We start from the raw sequence: 9,555 nt of genomic DNA, 5'->3' as shown, positions 1-9,555 counted from the left end.
CTTCCTTCATTTACCGAGTGAGCTCGATAAAAGCTAACCTTCCTTCGCTTACCGAGTGAGCTCGATAAAAGCTAACCTTCCTTCGCTTATCGAGTGAGCTCGGTAAAAGCTAACCTATTGTGTAATGTTTAAGAATGTTCGATAGTCACTATAAATTGCTTGGCTAACCATCTAATCTCGGTAGACTCTATCTAATAGCTGATATGACATTTGTGTAACATTAAAGACAATACACAATTAACAATTGTACCCAACAATCTCCCTCTTTGGCATTGATGGCAACACAACATGTCATAGCAGAAATGAAATTTGAAAAAAAGTCTTTCTCTTATATGGTACCACAACATGTCAACATAAAAATTCTCTCTCTGAGATAGAAAACTCTCCCTCTTATAGTAATCTCCCTCTGTGAAGGAATTACATAGAAATCTCTTTATATTTTGAACAAATTTCAGAGAGATATGACAGTAAAAACAAATTTTAGAGAGATATGACAGTAAAACTCTCCCTCTTTGACAACGCATGCCAAAGACAACTTAACTCAAGTGAATTTTAGTGTACCTTTAGTACTGATTCATATGCAATGTTTTCTAGTTATGTTGCATCAACTGGTAGATCTTCAATCTGGTATGAGTTGATGCATCACTAAAACTTTATTTTAGTGAACTTTAGATAGAGGAGTGACCCCTAACTTACCTCTTAGATACAAGAATGCATCCTTAGGTAATGGTTTTGTGAATATGTCAGCAATTTGTTCCTTTGTATGAACATATTCCAATCTAATCTCCTTATCTTGCACCAATTCTCTGACAAAATAATATTTTATTGCAATGTGCTTGATTTTGGAATGCATCACTAGATTCTTAGATATGTTGATTGCACTTGTATTATCACAGAACATAACAATTGGTTCTTTGATTTCCATCTTCATGCCTTCCAACAACTGTTTAAACCAAACGATGTTAGAACAGTTTACTGTTGCAGCAACATACTCTGCCTCTGTTGTTGATTGAGATGTACAATTCTTCTTTTTGCTTGTCCAAGAAACCAACCTCTTTCCAAAAAAGAATGCACCTCCACTTGTACTTTTTTTGTCATCAAGGTTTCCTGCCCAATCAGCATCAGTAAACACTTTCAAATCCAAATTTCCTCCAAACTTATACCATAAACCATACTCTTTAGTTCCTTTCAAATATCTCATTATTCTTTTGATTGTCATCATGTGATTTTCTCTTGGTTTTGCTGAAAATCTTGTTACAATACCAACTACAAGGGCAATATCTAGCCTAGTATGAACTACATACTGTAACTTTCCAATCATAGATCTATACAATGTTTGATCTACTTCTTTTGATTCATCTTCCTTGGTAAGTTTTAATCTAGTACACATAGGAGTCCCAACTGGTTTACAATATTCCATTCCAAACTTTTTTAATATCTCCTTGATGTACTTTGATTGAGTGATGTAGATACCATTTTTATTCTATTGAATTTGAAGACCAAGAAAGAATTTGATCTCACCAAACATAGACATTTCAAATTCTTTGTTCATTTGTTCTAAGAATTCTTTGCACAGATCATCATTCCCTGTGAAAATAGTATCATCTACAAATATTTCTACCAAGACAATCTTATTATCTGGTCCTTCCTTAATATACAAGCTATTGTTATCATTAGTTCTTTGAAAACCAATCTGATAAGATAGTTATGCAATCTTTCATACCATGCTCTAGGGGCTTGTTTCAGACCGTATAATGCCTTGTGTAATTTGTAGACCATGTTCTTCTTATTTGGATCAACAAAACCTTCAGGTTGTTCAATGTAAACCTCTTCATCCAGTATACCATTGAGGAATGTTGACTTGACATCCATCTGATAAACTTTGAATCCTTTGTAAGCAGCATATGCTAGTAAGGTTCTGACTCCTTCCAATCTTGCAATAGGAGCAAAAGTTTCTCCATAGTCTATTCCTTCTTCTTGAGCATATCCTTTGTATACTAGTCTAGCTTTGTTTCTTGATACCTTACCATCTTCATCCAACTTGTTTCTGAATACCCACTTAATTCCAATCACATTTTTGTCTTTAGGTTTGGGTACAAGAGTCCATGTCTTGTTTTTCTCTATTTTTTCTATTTCTTCATTCATAGCCTCAATCCAACTATCATTTTCCAATGCATCTTTAACATTTCTAAGTTCAAAATCAGCAAGTAAACAAGTACCTTTTAGCTTATTTCTTGTCATGGTTCCTTCAGATTTATCTCCAATGATCTGATCTGTTGCATGATGTCTCCTGACATACTTAGTTAATACAAGTTCCTTGCTTTTTGAATGGATTTCATTATTATCTTCTTGCATTTCAACTTCTGGCTCTGTCTGTTCTAGCTCGGGAGATATTTTCTCGGTAGATGTTTTCTCGGTAGACACTTGCTCGGTAAACACTTGCTTGGTAGATACTGAATTTAGCTTGGTTTTTTGTGGCTCGATTTGAACTTCCTATAACTCAGTTACAGATGACACGGGAGTAGAAGTTTCCTAATTCTCTGATGTAACTGGTACTGTATCAGGTTCACTAAAGACAAACCTTTTATAATCTTATGGTTCCCTTTTTCTTTTTTCTTCAGTCCTTTCTGCAAACTCATCAACTTTCACATGTGCACTTTCTATGACTTTGTGAGTAGACAAGTTCAAACATCTATATGTCGTACTTTTGCATAAGTATCCAAAGAATATACCTTCATCACCTTTTACATAAAATTTTCCTTTTCTAGATTCTTTCAAAATGTAACATTTACTTCCAAATACTTTAAGGTAACTTACATTAGGTTTATAGCCATACCATTACTCATAGGGGGTTTTGAATGAGTCTTTCTTCAGCTGTACTTGGTTCAAGGTATAAACTGCAATGCTAATAGCTTCTTTCTAGTATTTGATAGCAATGCTCTTTTCAATCATTAAAGTTCTTGCACAATCCATGATGGATATGTTTCTTCTTTCAACTATTCCATTTTGTTGGGGTGTTCCAGGGGCTGATACTTGTCTTTTGATTCCTCTTTCAATGCAAAAGTTATTGAATTTATGTGAAATGAATTCTCCACCTCTGTCTGACCTCAAGCATTTTAATCTTTTCCCTGTTTCCTTTTCTACTCTGGCCAAATACCATTTGAACTTTTCAAATGCTTCTGATTTGTTTCTTAGATACATGACTGTCATCATTCTTGAGTAATCATCAACAAAAAGAATGAAGAACTTTTCTCTAGTAGAGCTTTCAATTTCAATGGGTCCACATAAATCAGTATGCACAATTTCTAATATATCTTCAGACTGATAGTTTTTACTTTTAAAACTAGTCTTTCCCATCTTTCCAATCTAACAATTTTTGCATAGACCAACCTCAAGTTTCTTTATGTTGGAAATGCCTCTTACTTTTCTGAATTTTCTTATTTTTACCAAATTATCAAAGTTTACATGACACAACCTTTTATGCCATAACCAAATTTCCTCAACTTGAGCAATAAAACATGAACATTCACCTAGTTCAAAATAGAACAAGTTACCTTTAGTTTGAGTATCTAATCCAATCAGCTTTCCTTTGCCATCCAGCAGTCTTGCTTTACCATGCATGAATTCTACTTTGATTCCATTATTGAGTAGTTGTGCCACACTTAACAAATTATGCTTTAGTCCTTCTACCCAATAGGCATTATCACATATAAGTTCCTTAGTTAGAGAGATTCTTTCTCTTCATTTTATACAACCAGGTTCATTGTTACCAAATCTTACACTGCCACCATTATAGTCTTCAAAGTATTCAAACTTAGTTTTTTCGCCAATCATGTGATCAGAACAACCACTATCTATGATCCATGTATCATTTTTGCTCATATGAGAAATGAGTGCTATTTCCTCATCATTATCAGATTCATCTTTCACAGCAATGTAGACAATCTCATCTTCTTCATCATCATTAGAATCATTAGAATCTTTAGTCATAAAACATGTTTTATTACCCTTGTCCTTGAATGATTTAAAATATTTCTTGCCATTCCATTTGTGATCTTTTTTTTCATCTTTATTCTGCTTGTTTGGACATCTAGCAGCAATATGACCAACTTCTTCACATGAAAAATAGATTAGGGCTACTTTACCTTTGTATTTTCCTCTGGCTCTAAAATATTTCCTTGCTAGAAGGGCTTCAATTACTTCAAGATCACTGTCTGAACTTTGGTTTGATTCATCTTCACTTTCTGACTGAGATTTATTTTTGCCTTTCTCCTTGAGTGAAAGTTTGGCTTCAAATGCTGATTCAATGTTCTTGGAAGTTGGAACATAGTTATCAAAGTTGTTCAGTTCAAATGCAATCAATCTTCCAACTATAGCCTCTAGATTTATCTTATGATTTGCTTCACATCTTCTTTCTTGAATTGCAAAAACTCTGATTACAGAAATGGGAAGTAGAGTTCTGAGAACTTTACTTATAACTGTCTCTTCACTAATATCTCCTCCAAAAGCTTTGATTGCACTGACACATGCTTTAACTCTTTCAACATTTTTTGCAATGTTTTCATCCTCTCTCATCTCATTTGATCAAATTGTCCTCTCAAGCTTTTTGCTTTGGCTCTTCTAACATTATCATCTCCTTCATAGATCTCTTTTAGCTTCTCCCACATTTCAAAAGAAAATTTATAGTCTTTGATATCATCGAATTCTTCATAACTCAGAGCAGATGCTATATCTATCATCATAATGTTGTGAGTCTTCTTTTCAGTAATATCATTAACAGATAGTGTACCAGTTGGTTCTGCATATTTTTCATCAAGGTACTTCAGTCCTGTATCACCAATGGATGCTAGGTGAAGTCTCACCAGTCCTTGTCATGCTGAAAACTTATTTCTATTAAGCCTTGGAATTTCCCTCTTGTAAGACATCCTGATCTTTAGCTTAGATCCTTGAAATCTTTTCTGTAAGCACCAAAAGCTCTGATACCAATTGTTGGAAATAGAGATGGAGTAACTAAAAGGGGAGGGGTAAATCAGTTACAACAAAATAAATCCACAGATCCTTAGATGTCTTAAAATAAAGTTGTTGCTGACACTCGGTAACCACACAAATAAATGTCGAAACTTGATAGATGTTATGTTAACTTATTAAGTATTTAAAGTGATTAACATGCATGCATAAAGAAATAACATGAACATAAGAGACACCAGATTTAACGTGGAAACCCAATTTGGGAAAAACCACCAAGTAACTAGTTACCAATTTTCACTCTTCTGAAGTGAACCTTGTTAGGAGCCAACCCTGTTAAAGGTTCAAAAACACACTGTTAGGTGTGACCCTGTTAGAGGATTTGATCACCCTGTTAGAAGTGGCCTTATTAGAGGTCTTTAAAACAATTCAACTGAATTGTCACCTTGTTAGAGGATTTACAAAATGGTTGTCACACCAACTCTGTTAAGAGGTTTTGAGTCACTGTTACAATGATTAGAAAGCAACAATGAAGTGATTTGAAATATATGCAACTTATCTTTGCTGAATATAGATCTCTGTTCTGCTTCACTAGATCCTTATTGATCGAATGCAACTTTGCAGCTTCATAAGGATATCTAATCCTTCCTCAACATTTGCTCATAAATTCAGTATTCGCTCTTTCATATATTCGCACTCTTATGTATCTGCATTCATACTCTCCTTTTGAATTCACAACTTGACCTTTCATATATACCTTATAGATTGTCAAGTCGGCTCAATTACAAGTTACAACAAATGAAAAACATAAATCAGTCGGCTACACAAGACAATTAAACTTAATTCTTTAGAACAATAAAATTCTTTACTACCTGACCTAGCTTGGTGACCACTGCTCTAGAATGGTTTCCCCAATGTTAACCAAGTGAAACTCAGTAAACACTACAAACCTTGCAACTTCCTTCGGAGATCGAGTTAACTCGATAAACGCTGAACTTCCTTCATTTACCGAGTGAGCTCAGTAAAAGCTAACCTTCCTTTGCTTACCGAGTGAGCTTGGTAAAATCTAACCTATTGTGTAATGTTTAGGAATGCTCGGTAGTCACTATAAATTGCTTTGCTAACCATCTGAGCTCGATAGACTCTGTCTGATGGCTGATATGACATTTGTGTAACATCAAAGACAATACGCAATTAAAAATTGTACCCAAAAACTTCAACTACTTTGGAGGATGCCACATGGTTGATAGAGATGTACCCCTGCCTTTTTGCAAGCTTCCAAGAGTAAGCCCATACCTAGTGGGCAAGGATGTAGTGCCTCCCATATTTTCATTCAATATCTAGGTCTATTTTGGTTAGATGACACTCTATGATATTCATGGATATGGGCATTGAGATGCTTTGATGATTTGACATTATTTTGATTTCTAGTATCATAGATGTTAGATGCTAGATTGTTCAATTTGATCATAAATGCATGATGATGCTAGTGATGTGACATGATGCCTTATGATGATGATATCTGGTCATTTTGTATTCAAATATAAACTTTGTTTATAAATAGATGGTGGACTTTATCGAATTATGGTTGATGTTTTTGTGCTATGGATATTATATCAATCTTGCAATATACTTTTACTATGATGCAAATGAATGATTTAAATAGGTTATTTTAATAAAATTAATTAAATAAATATTTATGCGATTTTGTGCATTGTTGCTTTGGCTATATTGTTATTGCACATTTATGCTTGATGATGTTGTTTATTGTGCGGGACTTATATCTCTGACAATGACACGCAGAGTTAGTCATTTGGTCATTCATACCTAGTCAATGTCGTCCCTGTATGGCCAACATATCCTATTTAATTAAAACAATAAACCCTTTGATTAATTGGTAAATCCAAATTCATTATGCATTTATGACTAGACCAATAAAGTGTTTGTGCATTTAAGAATCCACAATGGTCACAGAAGTTATTAAATATTGTGATTTGATTATTTTTAAGAGAATTTTATATTGATTTAAATTTATTTTGTTTTACTAGCAAATTGGTCATATTTGAATTCCATTTAATTGGAATTAATGGATTTAACTAAGGTAAAGAGGAATTTAGTTTATTTATGATATTTGTTTTCCCTTATATGCCACTTTGTTTTAAAAGTGCATATATGGCCCAAAAAGTGAAGATAGACTTCACTTCTCAATTTTGAATTAGGAATTTGGAGCAAAATCCTCAAAACCCTCTTTGAGTATTTTAGGTTTTTGTTCATTGTGGGAGCTACGCTTGTGGGATCGATGTGAGAGTAGGCTCATTGGATTTAGAGCAGAAATCTCTTCCTTTTTTGAGTGTTTCAATGTTATTGACATCTCCATTATTTTGTGGTTCCTATTTCCATTTTAGCCCATTTGGTTGTGAGGTAGGGTCTTTTTGTTTCAATAGTTTTGACTTCTTTTAGTTAATGTGCTCGCTTGTGTTATAGTTGGAGGTTGAGAACTAATGTTCCCCTCCATTTTTGCATATTCATTTGGCCCAATTGGGCATGTGTGAGCAAATTGGGTTTTTCAACTTTGAAATTTAAAATTTCTAAGCCATTATGTTGGTCGTTTTGGCCTACAAGCTTAGAATTTGATTTTTATTTGATTTTTGGGGGTTTGGTAACCAATTGGATAATGGGTTTTAATTTCTTCAAATTTTTACGTCGTCAAATTTTGAGTGATTTTTACATTCTCTCATTTTGCATGTTGCCCAGCCCAATTTGATCATGGTTTTAGTTTTTTTATGTTGAGATTTGTGTTGAATCCATTCTCCCAAAAAAATGATTGGTTAAGGGTGTTTTTACACTTGGTGTTTCTTGTTTCTCATCCAACCCTTCTTGGCATTGATTTAGTGTGGATGGTTGTGCCTGTACATGAGCACGTGCATATACATATGACAGGATCTTGCAAGACTTGAACTCCTGAATTTAGGCCAGTTGAGAGATTTTTCATTTGGGGGTTTAATTGGGAATTTGCATTGCCTACGAGCACTCATCATGTGATGAGCATGGGTATGTAGGGTAGACGTGTGGAGTGGCTCATCTCGCATACCCCAGGCTAAAAGTGGACAACAAGGTATCTTGAAGAGGTTTTAAGCAAGGGATAGCCAATTAATAACGTGGGTAAGAAAACATGTAAGTAAAAGATAAGTGAAGTGTTAAGACTCCTAAGGGAGCATGTTACTACACTAGGTAATGAGCCTTCTAAGGGAGCGTGTTACCACACCAAGTATTGGGCCTCCTAAGGGGAGCATGTTACTATGCTACATTTAGCTTGGGCTTTCTGATGTTGAGCGACCACACTCCACTAGAGTCCATGCATAGTTATCCCATAGAGTGTCTGACCCGAACTTGTTATATTACATTGTCTCGTGATTTTGGTTCAACCCCTTGTTTTGCTTGGCATGAGTGTTAGCCTCAGATGATTGTACTTTGTGTTTGGTCTTGGACCACTATCTCCATCAACACAGAAGGAGTTGACCTATAGGTTCCATGTAATTAGGAAGCATAGCTACCTATACCACTAGTGCAGACCAGCATACAGAGTTGACCTTCTTCCAGTCAGTTCTAGAGCTTTATGCTTCACATGGATTCTCTGTGGCTTTTGGAGTATGTATCTTTTAATTTATGTTGTTTGATTTCATGTTTAAAGATAGTACCTTATGGTTCTTTATTTCTTATTATTGTGATGTTGTTTATGTTCATTTTGTTTATTGATGATGTTAATTAGATGGTGTACAGTATTGTGATATGTATTTTAGCTTTATCTAAGTTATTGGATTTATTTTTATGCTCTTGTATGATCACTCCTCAAAATACATGGATCTAGAAAGTTTAATTGTTGGTTTTGAAAATGTTATTGGGTCTCACATTTCCCTACTTTCAAATAGATCTATTATGAGATGTATAAAATATATCGTTTAAGTTAAAAATATCTTTTATATATGTGACAATTTATTTGAGATAGATTTCAGGCCTATAAGAGTTGAGATTAAAGATTGTAAAAAAATTTAGAGTTTCACTAATTTAAACTTAGCCTAATTTCAACGCTTCAAGATTTCAAACTTGGCCAATTTTTAGAGTGTTATTAGAATATATAGTCCATTGATATAACTGAGAGGGGGGATGAATCAGTTATCCAACTAATATCACAATTTACAATCTTAAACAATCTTAACAATATGAGTAATGTAAATTAAAACCACAACAAGATACTCATACATGATAACACCAGATATGTTAACTAGGAAAACCCTTGATCAGAAGGAAAACCCTAGTGGAGATGGTACCCACAAGATGATGTACTAATATAAATATTCCTTGTTAGAGGATAGACCCTATTAGGAGTCTATTACAACATTCAGTACATATGAATCCTTGTTAGGAGACTTTAAATCCCTGTTAGGAGATTCCAACCCTGTTAGGAGTTGTGTCAACCCTCATAGGAGTTGTGGAAGACAACTAAACCCATTGCCCAAACAGCTTCAAGGGCAAGACTAATGAACCCACTATCCAAATGATCTTTGTATTATTACTTGCAAAATAATTGAA

This window comes from Cupressus sempervirens, chromosome 2 (assembly GCF_028749045.1).
Source record: "Cupressus sempervirens isolate cs-2001-9-10 chromosome 2, ASM2874904v1, whole genome shotgun sequence".
NCBI classification, from domain to species: domain Eukaryota; kingdom Viridiplantae; phylum Streptophyta; class Pinopsida; order Cupressales; family Cupressaceae; genus Cupressus; species Cupressus sempervirens.
The sequence above is the reverse complement of the archived record's forward strand: the minus strand, read 5'-3'. Positions refer to the sequence as shown.